Source organism: Gopherus evgoodei, chromosome 10 (assembly GCF_007399415.2).
Source record: "Gopherus evgoodei ecotype Sinaloan lineage chromosome 10, rGopEvg1_v1.p, whole genome shotgun sequence".
NCBI lineage: Eukaryota > Metazoa > Chordata > Testudines > Testudinidae > Gopherus > Gopherus evgoodei.
Window position 1 is genome coordinate 59,542,715 of NC_044331.1, and position 16,399 is coordinate 59,559,113.

Genomic DNA, 16,399 nt, shown 5'->3' on the forward strand with positions numbered 1-16,399 from the left:
CTTGAAAAACTTAGTGCTATCATTGTTTGAAAATGGTAGCTCCACTAAAGTATGGTACATGTTAAGCCCCTTTTTTGTGGTCATTGTCATGTGTTCTTTCTGTAGCCTGATCTTGTTGAATTCATTTGCTTAAGTGCCTGCTGGGACAGATTGAGAGTTTCTTAAAGCAAGAGATATTTTCTATGAACATGCATGACATGGCAGTTTTTTAAATTTGCTATTCAAATGTGCTCATCATAGTTTATCAGGTGTATTTGCAAATGATAAAGATGGATTAACCAGTTCTGTAGTCATGTGTAGCTCCTCTGAAGTCAGTGGATTTATACCAGCTGAGGATCTGGCCCCTAGACTTCATCCCAGAATGTAATTATTAAACTTCACAAATAGGCTCTTTAAAGTAGCAGGTTCAAGAACCTTGCACTGAAAACCCACTGCAACCCCATCTAGTCAAATATGGATTGCTAATGCACATATATCATACCTGATTTTTTCTGATGGTGCAGAGATACCTGGGATGTACCATATACTGTTGGACTTTAAATACGAGATCAACAGTTTACACTGAAAGCACATAAAATAGGAAGCAACAATGTGATTTCAGCAGTCCTCAGCAAGACTTTTGATTGCTAATGCTACTTAGGACTTCAGAAGCAAAGGAGTACAGAATAGAAAACCCCTATGTTCCAACCCTTCTTGAAAAGAGTAATAGCCCACATCCAGACATGTGGACAAACTATAAAAAGATAATGTGACAAGATGTCTTTAATTGGTCAATAATTGATACAGAGTAGAAGTAGTGCTGAGAACTGTGTAGTAGTATACAAGTCCCGTCTCTTTTCAACTAGACAAAAGATTGACAGGGATGTGGACTCACTTTGGACTGCCAGCCAAGATAGTTCATAGACTCATAGATTTTTAAGGCCATTAGAATTCTTCAACTGTGCTCCATATAGTTATCAACTAGTTCCTGCTGGTTTCTACTATAAGACCAGTAGATGCAGGAATAAATTGACAATAGACTCATTGCCAATTGAAACTAAATTTTCCATAGGGATATTTAATTTTTTTTTAAACAAACTCAATTTGAGAGCATAAGCTTATTTCATAGCTTCCTTTTTCATCAGTAAAGAACCTCTTTAAGCCTTTATGACACATGAAATGATGCATTTCAATTGGATCACTAAGGCTACACTACAAACTTTGATCGACACAAGTCACATCAGCATAAAGACACTGCAGTAAGTATATCGCTTCTGTGCATATATACTTAGCTCCTTGTGCCGGCGCTGTGCGTACCTTACAGGAGTGCTTGTGTTGATGCACAGTGCAGCACACAACAGGTAGGTATTCCAAGGTGCAACCTCTCACTGTCCAGCACACTGTCTTTTGGGAAGTGACTTGGGCTCCTCTGAGGTATCCACAGTGGCCTGCAGAGTGGTAGTAGGGTCACTGCCACGTATGGCATGTAGCTCTTTGTAAAAGTGGCAGATCTGTGGCTGAGGACTGGTTGACTTTTGGCCTCCCCGCCCTTCTGATATGCCTGATGCATTTCCTTCGCTTTCATATGGCACTGCTGCTGGTCCCTGTTGTACCCCTCCTTCTGCATTCCTCAGGCAATCTGCTCATAGATGTCCATGTTTCTATGGCTGATCCACAGCTGTACTTGCAGAGCCTCTTCTCACCACAGGCCCAGGAGATCCAATATCCCCTGTCTCTTCCAAGCTGGGCTGCATCTGAAGTGTGTTGCCAGCATGGTCCAGCAGGCAGTTGCACAACAATAGAGAACTGCTAGGTGCACTTGTCAGGCTGGTCAACCAAGAAAAACACATTTCAAAAATTTGAAATTGCCTTTAAAGGGGATGGGGGCCTTCCAATCTTCATGACCCCTGGGCAGTGGAGTTCACAATTGTAACCAGAGTGGTCAGTATCAGGCATTGTGGAACATCAGCTGAAGGACTTTCAGGGTCAAAGTAAGTAATACAGTGTCTTTATTTGTGCTGCATTGACCTCAGTGCATTGATCATGGCTCAGTGCTACTCGAGGTGGTGTTATTGTGTCGCTGTAACAGAGAAATATTCTCAGAGAAACCCTTGTCACAAGCATAGATTCAAATTGTGCCATTTTCTGTTCAGCATAGCTCAGTCCTTGTCAAAAGAATGAGATCAGAATTGTAATGGTTCATATATTTTGGGAATTATAGTGATGTTCTGAACTGACTAGAGAGGCATGGATACTATCTGCTGCTCACTAGACCCTAACTGGTAGTGTGTTTTCTGAACTGCAGTGTATAACCCAGAGAATTTGCTGTCTTCTGTTGCGCTGGAGCAGATAGCAACTATTCGGTGAAATTATCTGAATTATCAGGAAGAGGGAAACTGTGTAGAGCATAGGCCCAATTCTACACTGGTGTGGTCATGTGCAAAGCTCTAATGTTCTGATTCAATGGCATTTACAGTTCCTTTACAGACATATAAATGCCGATACAAGATACAAAGCCATGGAAAACCAAGCCCTCTGAACCTGCTCATGCCTCTCTTTGTAATCAGCAGCAAAACTCCCATTGACATCAACAGGTTGGTGATCAGCCTCCATCTAAGAGAGGTTAAGGAAAGAAAATACTAGGCTTTTTATTCTTTATTTTTATAGATTTTTAGAACAACAAACAGATGTTGATGGATTCCCTTTTTGTGGGGGTGGGATGACAAACTTTATCATCTTGTCTATAGAACTGGCCATTCATTATTTTATTAATTTGTTTTCTGTAAACAACTCCGAAGAGCCCTAGTTGTGAACCAGGACCCTTTTGTGCTAAACATGATACAAACATGGAACAAAAAGTATGTGCTCCAAAGAGCTTGCAATCTAAGTAATATTTTATTTAGAGGAAAATATTTCATCTCTTTTAAAATTATTCCTGTAACTTATATGCCATCTCTTTCTTATGTCTTCCCTTATGGTCTGTATTTCATACCGTCCATATATCCAAAGAAAAATTATCTTCTTGGATTTGCACAACTCTTATCAATGCTTGTGGATCACTACTGCATAGTCTGTGCTTGTTTCAGACATGAATTCTATCTCTGATATTAATGGAAATTCAATATAGGGAAAGTTTGTTATGGTCCCATGGGGATATTATTCTGTTTTCTGTGAAAATTTGCTATATGGTGTTAAACTGGCTCAGTCCCCAGGATATATGTAAATTTAAATTTCATCAGCAACAACAGACATGGTTAATGGTTCCCAATCCTGCTGGAAAGGTATGACAAGTGGGGTTCCGTATGAATCTGTCTTGGGACTGGCTCTGTTAATATCTTCATCAACAATTTAGATATTGGCATAGAAAGTACATTTATTAAGTTTGCAGATGATACCAAACTGGGAGGGATTGCAACTGCTCTGGAGGGTAGGGTCATAATTCAAAATGATCTGGACAAATTGGAGAAATTGTCTGAGGTAAACAAGATGAAGTTTAATAAAGACAAATGCAAAGTGCTCCACTTTGGAAGGAACAATCAGTTTCACACATATAGAATGGGAAGAGACTGTCTAGGAAGGAGTACAGCAGAAAGGGATCTAGAGGTTATAGTGGACCACAAGTTAAGTATGAGTCAGTGTGATGCTGTTGCAAAAAAAGTTAATATTATTCTGGGATGCATTAACAGGTATGTTTGAGCAATACACGAGAAGTCATTCTTCTGCTCTACTCTGTGCTAGTTAGGCCTCAGCTGGAGTATTGTGTCCAGTTCTGGGCACCGCATTTCAAGAAAGATGTGGAGAAATTGGAGAGGGTCCAAAGAAGAGCAACAAGAATGATTAAAGGTCTAGAGAACATGACCTGTGGAAAAAGGCTGAAAGAATTGGGTTTGTTTAGTTTGGAAAAGAGAAGACTGAGAGGGGACATGATAGCAGTTTTCAGTGTCACAAGGAGAAGAGAGAAAACTTGTTCATCTTAGCCTCTAAGGATAGAACAAGAAGCAATGGGCTTAAACTGCAGCAAGGGAGGTTTAGGTTGGACATTAGGGAAAAGTTCTTAACTGTCAGGGTGGTTAAACACTGGAATACATTGCTTAGGGAGGTCGTGGAATCTCCATCTCTGGAGATATTTAAGAGTAGATTAGATAAATGTCTATCAGCGATGGTCTAGACAGTATTTGGTCCTGCCAGGAGGGCAAGGGACTGGACTCGATGACCTCTCGAGGTCCCTTCCAGTCCAAGAATCTATGAATCTATGAGATCTGACAGGTAAAAATCTGATAATCTTTTAGAAATGTCAATAGCATGAAATTACAGACAACTGAATTGAACTAGAACTTGTAGGGAGTGGATTCTCGTGCTATTTTTAGCTGGTTCCTATTACAAAAAGATTCATGACAAACTGGGGGCTAATGTAAATAGCACACAAGCTCATTTCAAAGACCTCAGTCCTACTATCTAACTTGCATGTGTTTACCTTTACACTGAAATCTTAATTAGATCTGGTCAGGAATTTTTCAACAAAACATTTTTCAGTCAGACGAGGCTAATTCATCAAAACCAAAACTTCTCTCAGGAAAGGTTTGGCGGCAACACATTTTTTAAATGAAATAGTCAAAACATTTTGTTTCACATTTTCAAAAAAAATCCAGTTTTCTGGTTCAAAACATTTTTTTGTTTAGACATTTAATCTAATTTTAGTAAAAAAACCCCATTAAATTAAGAATGGTCAAAGATCAAAATGAAACATTTTGGTTGACCTGATCTGAAATTTGGCAGGGGGAGGGGGAAGAGGAGAGATTTTTGGGTCACAAGCATCTGAGATTGACTTTTCATTCTGATTTGAGATGGAACATATTTTCTAAATCTTGAAAAAATGAGTAAACCCTTTCCTGCCCATCCCTAACCTCAGTTATCTTCTTTGCACGGTGTATGATCATTGTATGCCCTGCCTCCCTTATTCACTACCACTGTCAGAATTGCCACAACAGCATTTATCACTAAGAAAATGCCAAAAGTCCTGAGATTTTGGAGTCCTACTGGAACTCCTTGTCTTGTAGTCCTGAGGCTTGATCTACACTACAGAGTTAGGTTGACATAAGGCAGCTTACGCTGACCTAACTGTAAGGCACTGTCTACATTGAAAAATTAAATCTACCTAAATTAATTACTGGGATGGTTCATGTCTACTCCCTCTATCAATGGTGTGCGTCCTCACTGGGAGCGCTTCCACCGATTTAATTGTGTGGGGCACTGCTTTGAGGAGGGATAGCTCAGTGGTTTGAGCATTGGCCTGCTAAACCCAGGGTTGTGAGTTTAATCTTTGAGGGGGCCACTTAGGGATCTGGAGCAAAACCAGTACTTGGTCCTGCTAGAGAAGGCAGGGGGCTGGACTCAATGACCTTTCAGGGTCCCTTCCAGTTCTAGGAGATAGATAGGCACTGACAGCTGGATCCCCCCTGCCCTGGGTGATGGCCCAAGCTGGGGGGAGGGGCTCCAGATGTGATCCCTATGTGGGACCAACAGCCAAAAGGTGAAGTAACAGTGTCTACTCATACACTGCATCACCCTAACTTCATCAGCCTAAGCGCTACTACTCTGATGGAGGTGGAGTTTTTAGGTCAGTGTACTGGGCAACTGATATCATCGGGATCAACAATATACTGTAGATACTTAGGCTTGGTCTACACTACAACCTTGCTCCTGCAATGTAAGTATTCCTGTGAGAGGCACAGCACTTAGGTCAATGTAGTTAGGGTGATGCAGTATCTGTGTCAACAGTGCCCGAGTCAATTCTGCCTCTACCACCTGCTGCAATTACCGGCTCCTCTGAATGTTACTTGTTTTCTCAATGTCTGTTAGCTTCTGTGTTTGCATAAGTCTCAATTTCCTGTCCTTTGCTAGTTCTGTATGGCTCATTATTGTAAAGGCTTGAGACAAAGGGCATGTTCCCAGCCAAACAGCCGCAATCAGAAGGGAGCTCCTTTTCTTGGACTCACAGGGGTGAAAGAGCTCTCACTGCAGCTCAGCTCTCAAGCAAACAGCACTCTAAAAACACTTCAATGAGTCTTCCCCCCCCCCCCGCAGTAGAATTTTATTTAAGAGCACTTGAAAATCCTTAGGAAAATGAATGAGCTATTGCTGCCCCTCCATCCCCTCACAGGAGGTGAAGTTTTCAATGGAATTAGCGGCTCCTAAGCCCCAAACATTTTTTTAAACTTTGTATGCTAGGAGGGAGGGGAAGGGGAAGCATTGCTTACTATTATTTTTATACATGTATCCATCCCATTCACAAAAGGCTTTCATGGACCCTTTGTGGCATTATGTCTAGAAGCTAGAAGACATTTTTAATAGCACTGTTGCTTTTCAGCCAATCCGATGACAGATAGAAGTGAATAATATAAATTCTCTAGCCATTCCTTGGCATTTATTTCAATGTAAGTGTATTTTTTTTTCAAGTAGAAAGCCCAATAGTAATTTATCAAGAGACAAATCATTTTTTCTTGGCAATGAAGTCTGCAAAATCCCCATTTTTAAGGCATTAAATCTTCCTCCTTTGACAGGAGTAAGAAAGCATTAAAGCTTTGATTTAGCTGGATCATACAAAATAGTTTCTCATAATTATCCTTTTGGATGATATATGCTTGTCTTTCCCCCCCCTTCTTATTAAACCAGAGGTCTCCATTTTTCATCCAGCTGTATTACTAAATTAAATTGCCTTTTGTTGTATTCAAGTTAAGCACTTTGCCGAAAGCTTTTCTTGTTCAGGGAAATAACATTTACCCAATGTGCTCCCTGTTTTACTGTTTAAATTTATTGTTTGCAATTGTTTGGTTTGCTGAGCAATTTGAGGTTATTGTTTGTTTTAATAGGAATAATGAATCACTGTAATTTAGTGCAGTATCTTGGAGTACAGTATCTAGGGAAAAATGCAGCACACAAGGAATTCATTTTTCCAATTGAAATGTAGATGTTAAAAATATTAGAACAAGTCCTCTATAAGCACATCTGTCCTTCTTAAACTTTGTTATTGTCCTGGGAGAGGAGTGATTTGCTGGAGGTGAAGGGGATGGTAGTCCAGTTATTGACAAAATAAGCATGAATACTATATCCCAGTATACTACTTTTCTTTGAAAGCTCCCTTGTTAGAAGTTGGATTTGGGTCCCAGCACCATCTCTGCCAACAACTTCAGTCCATCCCTTGAAAGAAAAAAGCCAAACCTTGATAGGGCTAAGAGATGCTGCTTGAGAACACCAAACTCATTTAGCACCCATTGGACCATGGAAGCTTGTATAGAGCCCAAGAACATTGCTTAGTGGATGTGTGGACTGAGGACTATACTAAACATTAGAGATCTTCCCCTACCAGAAACGGTCCAAAATCAAAACTACCATGTGCTATGCACCAAATGTATAGCAAGGCTGAATTTTGCAAAGCCACCAGGAAGTATTTATTGCCCAGTTCCGATTAGTGGATGTCTAATTCCTGCATCCAGATGTGTAAGGCAGCCTTGATAAGTCAGCTCATAGCGACCATTGCTGACCTGCTTATAAAATAGATCACTTGCCCTTTGCTTCATTCATGGAAAACTGGGAAGAGAATCCCTTAGAGATAAACTTTTTTTCAGAGATGTCCTTTTATTTCTCTCTTAAAAAAAAAAAACCTAAGTCCTGCTGCTGTACAGATGTTGATATAACTTCTGGTGATGATAGTTCCAGGCACATCATTAATTTTTTGCCAAATTGATTTTTTTAAAGAAAAAAGTCTGATATTTTTTAATCTTCTTTCCCTGAAGCAGCCCCTGTGAAATCCTTTGTATAGGGAATAGAAGCACTTTTAATAAAACCGTGTAATAAACCTTTAGTACATTGTATAGTTAGGGACTGGTTTTTGCTTGATTTCTCCTACACTAGCTGTTATTGACAAGGCTCAGAAAGGTTCTAAGCTTCAACTCAGTGCAATTAAGCATCCCAAAACTAAGGTGCTTGTCTGAAACTCTTGGGTCTGCAAAATTGGGATGCAAGTCCCCTGAGAACTGGATGTTTCATAATAAGTCCTGTACTTCTTTCTTGGGTTTATCTAGAAATATCATAAACCAGCCCTGCTCTCACCATTTCAACTTCTCATCTGGGCTGGAACCCAGATAACTAAAAGGGACTATAAGAAATGATTTTGTCTACCTGAAAAGTGGGTAGCAGTGGGTAAGTTTTATATAAGTTAACAGAGAGGCAGGAAAGGTGACTTATTATATTTAAGTTGGTTTTGCCCAGCCCTATATTTTTTGTTAGTGTAGTAGATTTGCCTCTCTATTTTTGTAATTATATTGTAGAACCCTGTTTATCTGATCTAATTAGGACCAGGGCCAGATCAGATAATCAAAAATTCAAATAATCAGGATAATGGGCCAAGAGTATATTTTAAAGATGCACAGTTGCTTTTAAACTGGCTGACCCCTCCCAAAAAAGCATTAAAACATGCCCCTTTCTTTATTTACAGCCTATGCAAACCATTACTATTAATACCAGTTTTTAAAAATGCAGAACTGATTGTAAGTTTCAACAGCAGTACTAATGGTAACAACTAACATCACCAATATGTAATATGCACAAAGTATCAAATTAAAATACGGTACTATATACCGCAGCGCTCAGGTTTTTAAAAGCTGGAAAAAATATGACAAGTTGGCAAGACTGTGTTTTTTCCAAAGTTAGAATCTTGAGCTATTTTTGCCAGTGACTTTATTTTATTAATAATCTCTATTTTAGAATCCACTAACAGTAGTACACGCTTTTGCTTAGTGGTCTTGATCATTTTGTAAGGCTGCAAAGACATGACGGTTACAGTAGTGTTGCCATGGAAGTTACATCAATTTCCAATATGCCTGAGTGTGTTGGTTGTGTCATTAACATGGAGAGGCCAGGTAATGGCGGCTCGGATAAATGGGGTTCTGCTGTACTATCATTAGGACAGAGCTGCCGTGCTGCATAGTTAACACTTTTTGTTCCCAAATTTCTGTCTAACAAAGACTTTAATCCAATAGGCACACTCTTCTAGCAAAACATGAAGTAAGGGTGCTCTTGTGCCATCTAGTTAATCCCCATGTTTGCAGGTGAGCAGCAGTCCTTTGAGCCAAAAAGAAATCTGCATTAAAGTCTTCCACAGCTGTTTTGATTCAGTTATAGCATCGTAGCATGAAATGGCCAATTTTAAGAACCAGGACAGAGCCAAATGAAAAATATGTCGCTATCAGAAGCATCCTGAAGAAATACCTGATAGAGAAAATACTTAGAAGGAAAAGCATTGTTATCATCAACAGAAATAATTTGTATAACAGTAGTACTTAAAAGCCACAACTAAGAATGAAGCATCATTGTGGCATGCCCTGTACAAACACAAAGTGAGAAACAGTTGCTGGTCTGCAGCGTTTACAGTCTAAATGAGAGAGGTGCAGGACTGGAGAAAAGTGCAGAGGTGACATAGGTCACTGCAAGTCAATGGCAGAATCAAGAACAGAACCTTAGGGTATGTCTACACTACAAAATTAGGTTGAATTTATAGAAGTCAGTTTTTTAGAAATTGTTTTTATACAGTCGATTGTGCGTGTGCCCACACAAAATGCTCTAAGTGCATTAAGTAGACGAACTGCATCCGCAGTACCAAGGCTAGTGTCGACTTCTGGAAGGTTGAACTGTGGGTAGCTGTGGGTAGCTATCCCACAGTTCCTGCAGTCTTCACCACCCATTGGAATTCTGGGTTGAGATCCCAATGCCAGATGGGGCAAGAACAGTGTCTTGGGTGGATCTGGATACATGGCATCAGGCACCCCTCTCCCTCCCTCCCTCTGTGAAAGCAACGGCAGACAATCATTTTGTGCCTTTTTTCCTGGGTTACAGGTGCAGATGCCATACCACGGCAAGCATGGAGCCTGCTCAGCTCACTGTCACAGTACATCTCGTGGGTGCTGGCAGATGTGGGACTACATTGCTACACAGCATCAGCTCATTGCCTTTTGGCAGCAGATGGTGCATTATTATTGGTAGCTATCATTGTCATATTTCTGGGTGCTCTTTTAGCTGACCTTGGTGAGCTTGGTCAGGGCGCCTGGGCAGACGTGGGAGTGACTCAGCCAGGTCATTCCCATCTTCTGCTGAGCACCCAGGAGATGACGATGGCTAGCAGTCCTACTGCACCATCTGCTTCCGGCCTGAGATGTAAAAGATAGAGCGGATCAAAACAAGAAATTGACCCGATTAGTTTTGTGAAATCAATGGCCTGCTAAACCCAAGGTTTTGAGTTCAATCCTTGAGGAGGCCATTCTGTGTGACAGTTGTTTGTGTTTCCCCTTGATGCAAAGCCACCCCCTTTGTTGATTTTAATTCCCTGTAAGCCATGTCATCAGTCGCCCCTCCCTCCATCAGAGCAATGGCAGACAATTGTTTTGCGCCTTTTTTCACCGCAGAACTAGAATCTGCAAAAGCAAAACCAGACAAGGAGGCGATGGCAGCATGGTGAGAGAGTGATGAGGACATAGACATAGACTTCTCACAAAGTATAGGCCGGGCAATGTGCCCATCATGCTGATGAGCTCTGCATGGTCACCTGTGCTGATCAGCTCGCCACGCTGGCCAAACAGGAAATGAAAATCAAAAGTTCACGGGCCTTTTCCTGTCTACCTGGCATCTGAGTTGAGAGTGCTGTCCAGAGCGGTCACAATGGTGCACTCTGGGATAGCTCGCGGAGGCCAATATTGTCAAAGTGCATCCATACTACCCCAAATTTGACCTGGCAAGACCAATTTCAGTGCTAATCCCCTCGTCGGAGGTGGAGTAAAGAAATCAATTTAAAGGTCGAAAAAAAGGGGTCCAGGATTAAATCGAGGTAACGCTGCTAAATTTGACCTAAAATCATAGTGTAGATCAGGCCTTAGTCTTCTGACTTCAAATTTAGTGGCCTATCCACTAAGCCACATGAGACTGGATTTTTAAAGGGATTTAGCATCTAACTCCCATTTATTTCATTCCTTTTGACTGATTGGATTTAGGTCCTAAATCCCTTTAATAATCTGACTCATTAATTCTAGCATATGGCATCATCAATCTGTTAGGTAATCACATGGTTCCACAAGTTCAAACAATTAAAGTGATGGAATAATGTAAAGCTAGATCATTTTAGCAGCAATGGAAAGTTCATCTTTTTCACTTCCCTAAATATAGCAGACTCCTTGTCATGGGGTGCCACTGCTGGATTGGTGTCTCTTCCTGGTAGCTCTAAGGATTAGCTTGAGGCAGACTCCCTCATCCACGGTCTACACACAATCACTCTGTCTCTGATTCCACATACTTTCCCTCTCTCCACTTCAGGAACCACAGCCAGGGCCGACAAGAATGGGGGGAAGCCGGTAGAAATTACTGGGGCCTGGCTTCCCCAGCTTCGTTGGCCCCGTTTAGCCCATTTGCCCTGCTGGGAGGCCCGAAATTTTTTTTTCACCGGGGCCTGAACCCGCTCTCGGCGGCCCTGACCACAGCATCCTTTTTCTGACTCAGCCCTCTGGCTAGGTCATCCTCCATATTTCCCCCTTCCAGGGGTGCATATATCAGTTTTATTGTCCAGTCACTTCCCCAGGAGCAGGATGGGAGGATCTGGGCCTACCTACTACTCTGGATCCTGACCCAGGGACCCTATAAATAGCAGCCTCCTGCTGCATCTCTAGCTTCTGTCAATTCTGCTGTATTTCACCAGGCCATTTTCCCATGGCCCCAACACCTCCTTCACCTTCACTACAGAGCACTGAGCTGCTCAGCTCCACATCCAGCCAGGAGCTCCCTCTTGTTCCCCTGGTACCTGCTAGCAGCTGTTCCGTCCAAGGTGCTTGCAGTTTTCCCCAACCTCCAGGGACACAGTCTTTACTCTCTTGGCTCCCAGCAACTACTCCTATGCTGTCATGCAGCTCCCTTTTATTTGAGCCTGCTGGGCCTGGATTGGTTACTCCTTGCAACGCCTCCCTGATTGGCTGTGCTTCATGCAGTCTCTCTGGGCTGCTAGGAGGACTCACCTCCATTGCTCCTTCTGGTGCAAGGCATGGTTAACAATTTCTATGCCTATGTGGTGCTTTTATTCCTCTAGTTCTAGACTAGGTAGCAATAGGGAAGTTCAATCTGTTTGGTACCAGTGCCGAATCTATAGGGAGATGCAGCTGAATAGTAATATTGTGCATGCTATTTAAAATTATTATAATAATTAATTTCTTATATCCCACATAAAGGTGTGCTATGTACTGATCACAGAATTATCTGATTTACCAATTCTTAAAAAGTCAAAAGACAATAATATGATTTTTACATGAACTGAGATAGGGAAAAAGGAAAGCAGAAATTTTATTCTTAACTCACTGCTGATCTAATATTAACCTGCTACCTTCTGCTAGATGGGACTGAGGTAAATAAACCATTCTAATTTGGCCTTAAGTACAAATTTTCTGGCTTTTGTTGACCTATGAAACAGCTTTAATGTTTCTGGAATGGGATTTGTGCTGTTCTACGCATATGCTCATGCACTAATTATAATTTTGTGGTATGAATTTAATCAAATATTAATAAACTAATAACACTGGTCTACAATTTTTGAGAAATCATCTGCTTCAGAGATAAAATGTGATATTTATTATGTATTTTGATGTGCTGAATTCAAATATGACAATTAAAACAACTGATTGGCTACTGTTTCTAAGATATTTAAGTTTTTACATTTTATGTCTATGTATATTGTGTAGATAATAGAGTTTTAATCATAAATTGTAAACCTAGGTCTTTACATGTGTTTATGGTTGCTTTACATGATAATATTTCACCTGTCCTGTTTATGTAACACTTCAAAAATCAGCAAAAGGGTTATATACATAAAATTTATTATGAAACAAAAGGCAAAAAACTATTATGTACATAGTTTAGTCCTATTCAGTGTCTACTCGGCGCTTCTTGGCTTGTCTCTTGTATTCATTAAATGGAGCATCTCTTGTCACTGTCCATTTGCCTGATAGCCTGCCAGGAGATTCCACTGCTGTAGTCTGGAGCTCAACAGCTCTGCCTTACTCTTGGGTAGTTCCAAATCCCTGACAAGGTCATTCAGTTCACCTTGTGTTAGGAGGTGTGGTTCAGAGGAGGAGGATGGGAGAAAATGTGGATCCTGTGACATTGATGGTTCAGGACCAGAAGTTTCATCCTCTTCCTCTTCCTCGTCTGACTCAAGTGAGAATGATTCTGGTGCATCAGGAACCGGCAGTCCTTCTCCGTGGGGTACTGTGCGTATAGCTGATGGAATGTTTGGATAATGCACAGTCCACTTTTTCTTCTTTGACACACCTTTTCCAACTGGAGGCACCATGCAGAAGTAACAATTGCTGGTCTGATCTGTTGGCTCTCTCCAAATCATTGGCACTGCAAAAGGCAGAGATTTCCTTTTCCTGTTCAACCACTGGCCAAGATTTGTTGCACAAGTGTTGCAGCATATGTGTGGGGGTCCACCTCTTGTCCTGATCTCCAATTTTGCAGCCAAAAGAAAGGTGATAGGCTTTCTTAACCATAGTGGTTACACTGCGCTTTTGTGATGCAAAAGTCACTTCACCACAAACATAGCAGAAGTTATCTGCACTGTTCACACAGATATGAGGCATCTCTGCTCACTTTGGCTAAACAGAAATGTGTCCCTTTGCAAAATCAAACACTGACAAATAAGAGAGCACGACACTGTATGATTTCTAGAGCTGATATAGGGCAATTTGTTCAGCAGAGTGATGTAAGCTTCTCTATGATTGCATCATCCATGACTTCTAGGAATAACATGATGCAATTCATATCATGTATGATGCAATACCAGCTTCAGATTGCATCATTCATTGTTTTGCCTCAAAAGCAAGTACTGTCCAAACCCAGTCATAGATTTATTCATAGATCCAGTCAAAGATGTATTTTAGTCATTTCTGGTTTAAATTGAGATCCCTTCCCTTTATAACTCACTTATCCTCCGCCATTCCCAAGTTAAGCATTGTATATACTGACCCAATAGCATATCTTGAAAACTAGAGCCAATCAACAATTTTAAGCATCATTTTCGTTCTCGGTGACCCAGAATTAGTAAAGTTGGACTACATTTTTTTCAGAAGCATTTTGGCTGTAGAGCAGTGTAACTTATGTCAGATCCACAGCTCTGTCAAACTTTCTTCTGCATTAACATCACTTTGATTCAATTATCTGTGACTGTACCTTATGGGCCTGGTCTACACTACGAGTTTATCTCGAATTTAGCAGCATTATATCGAATTAACCCTGCACCCATCCATACAACAAAGCCCTTTACTTTGATATAAAGGGCTCTTAAAATCAATTTCTGTACTCCTCCCCAATGAGGTGAGTAATGCTGAAATCGACATCGCCATTTTGAATTAGGGTTAGTGTGGCCGCAATTCGATGGTATTGGCCTCCGGGAGCTATCCCACAGTGCACCATTGTGACCACTCTGGACAGCAATCTGAACTCAGATGCACTGACCAGGTAGACAGGAAAAGCCCCGTGAACTTTTGAATTTTGTCTCTTGTTTGCTCAGCATGGAACGCTGATCAGCACAGGTGTCCACGCAGTCCCAGAATCAAAAAAGAGCTCAAGCATGGACTGTATGGGAGATAATGAATCTGACATCTTTATGGGGAGATGAATCTGTTCTACCAGAACTCCTTTGCAAAAGACAAAATGCCAAAACATTTGAAAAAATCTCCAAGGCCATGATGGACAGAGGCCACAACAAGGACTCAACACAGTGCTGCATGAAACTTAAGGAACTGAGACAAGTGTACCAGAAAGCCAAAAAATCAAATGGACCCTCATGGAGGAAGGGGCGACTGACAACTGTAGCTATCCCACAGTTCCTGTACTCTCCAAAAACCATTTGAATTCTGGGCTGAGCTCCCAAAGCCTGAAGGGTCAAAAACATTGTTGCAGGTGATTCAGGGTATATGTTGTGAGGCCCACCCTCACCCCCCGAAAGCAAAGGGGGAAAAATCGTTTCTTGCCTTTTTTCAATGTCACCATATGTCTATTGGATGCTGCTGGCAGACACAGTACTGCAGCACTACACAGCAGCATCCCCTTGCCTTGCTGTGCCTTGCCGACAGCAGACGGTACAGTAGGACTGGTATCCATCATCGTCATCCTGTGGGTGCTCCTGGCTGGTCTCGGTGAGGTCGGCCAGGGGCGCCTGGGCAAAAATGGGAATTACTCCAGGTCATTCTCTTCTTTAAGTTTTGTCTAATGGAGATTCAGTCCTGCCTGGAATATCATGGCAGCTGGAGGCTTCTGTCTCAGGCTACTGTCTCCAGTCAGCAGCACCGCGCAGTCGCGCCTATCCCAGCCTACTCCCTGCTACTGGGGCTCACAATCAGATACTTAGACCTCTACATTTTGCTGCAAATAAAAAAGTTAAGCTGCCGTTTAGAACTGTCCCCTAACATACATATCCTGGGACATTTTGTATTTTACCAGTGTCAACCAAAGGCCCACACACAAATGGAGATTCAGTCCTGCCTGCGCTTCTATCCTAGTTCTTATCATAGATTCCCATTTTCAGCTATAGGCTGAGCAAGTGCAGAATAGTGATTCACTCTACTTCACTGTAAGCCAACCGCCCTCCCCTCCTGCCTTTGATCTCTGCTTGCAGAGGCCATAAAGTCAGTGTTGTTTCTTATTCCTGCATTCTTTATTACTTCATCACACAAATGGGGGGATAACTGCCATGGTACCCCAGGAGGGGTGGGGGAAAGAGGGAAGCATCAGGTGGGATTGTTGCAGGGGCACCCCCTAGAATGGTCTCCAGGGTTGCCATGCTATGGTGTCTGCCTGGGCAATTCAGGGAAAAGGGCGCAAAATGATTGTCTGTCATTGCTTTCAAGGAGGGAGGATTGACTGACTATATTTACCCATAACCACCCGCGACAAATTTTTGGCCCCATCAGGCATTGGGATCTCAACCCAGAATTCCAATGGACAGGGGAGACTGTGGGAACTATGGGATAGCTATGGGATAGCTACCCACAGTGCAACGCTCCAGAAATCGACACTAGCCTTGGTACATGGACGCACACCGCTGAATTAATGTGCTTAGTGTGGCCACGTGCACTCAATTTTATACAATCTGTTTCCAAATACCTATTTCTGTAAAGTCGGAATAATCCCGTAGTGTAGATATACTCATGGTCTCAAACAGCTTATTCATCTCTATTGATATTTTGAAGTACTCAGCAAAAAAGAAGACTTGAAAGCCATCTTTCCTCCCTCCACAGTCTCTGTTCAAGAAATGCTGTGAACCATTTACCTGTTTTCAAGCTTTTTTTAAAAGCTTCCAACTCATTCTGGTTTGTCTAAACATTGTGAACTT

The 16,399-nt window shown here is 41.7% G+C and overlaps 1 long non-coding RNA gene across 1 annotated transcript; it reads left to right on the plus strand.

Annotated features, from left to right (window-relative positions):
• Positions 1–7,463: 7,463 nt before the first annotated feature.
• On the plus strand, positions 7,464–10,749 carry LOC115659150. The gene is made up of 3 exons (XR_004002456.1): positions 7,464–7,474; positions 8,204–8,214; positions 10,663–10,749. It is a non-coding gene; the product is annotated as an uncharacterized LOC115659150 (long non-coding RNA).
• Positions 10,750–16,399: the final 5,650 nt, after the last annotated feature.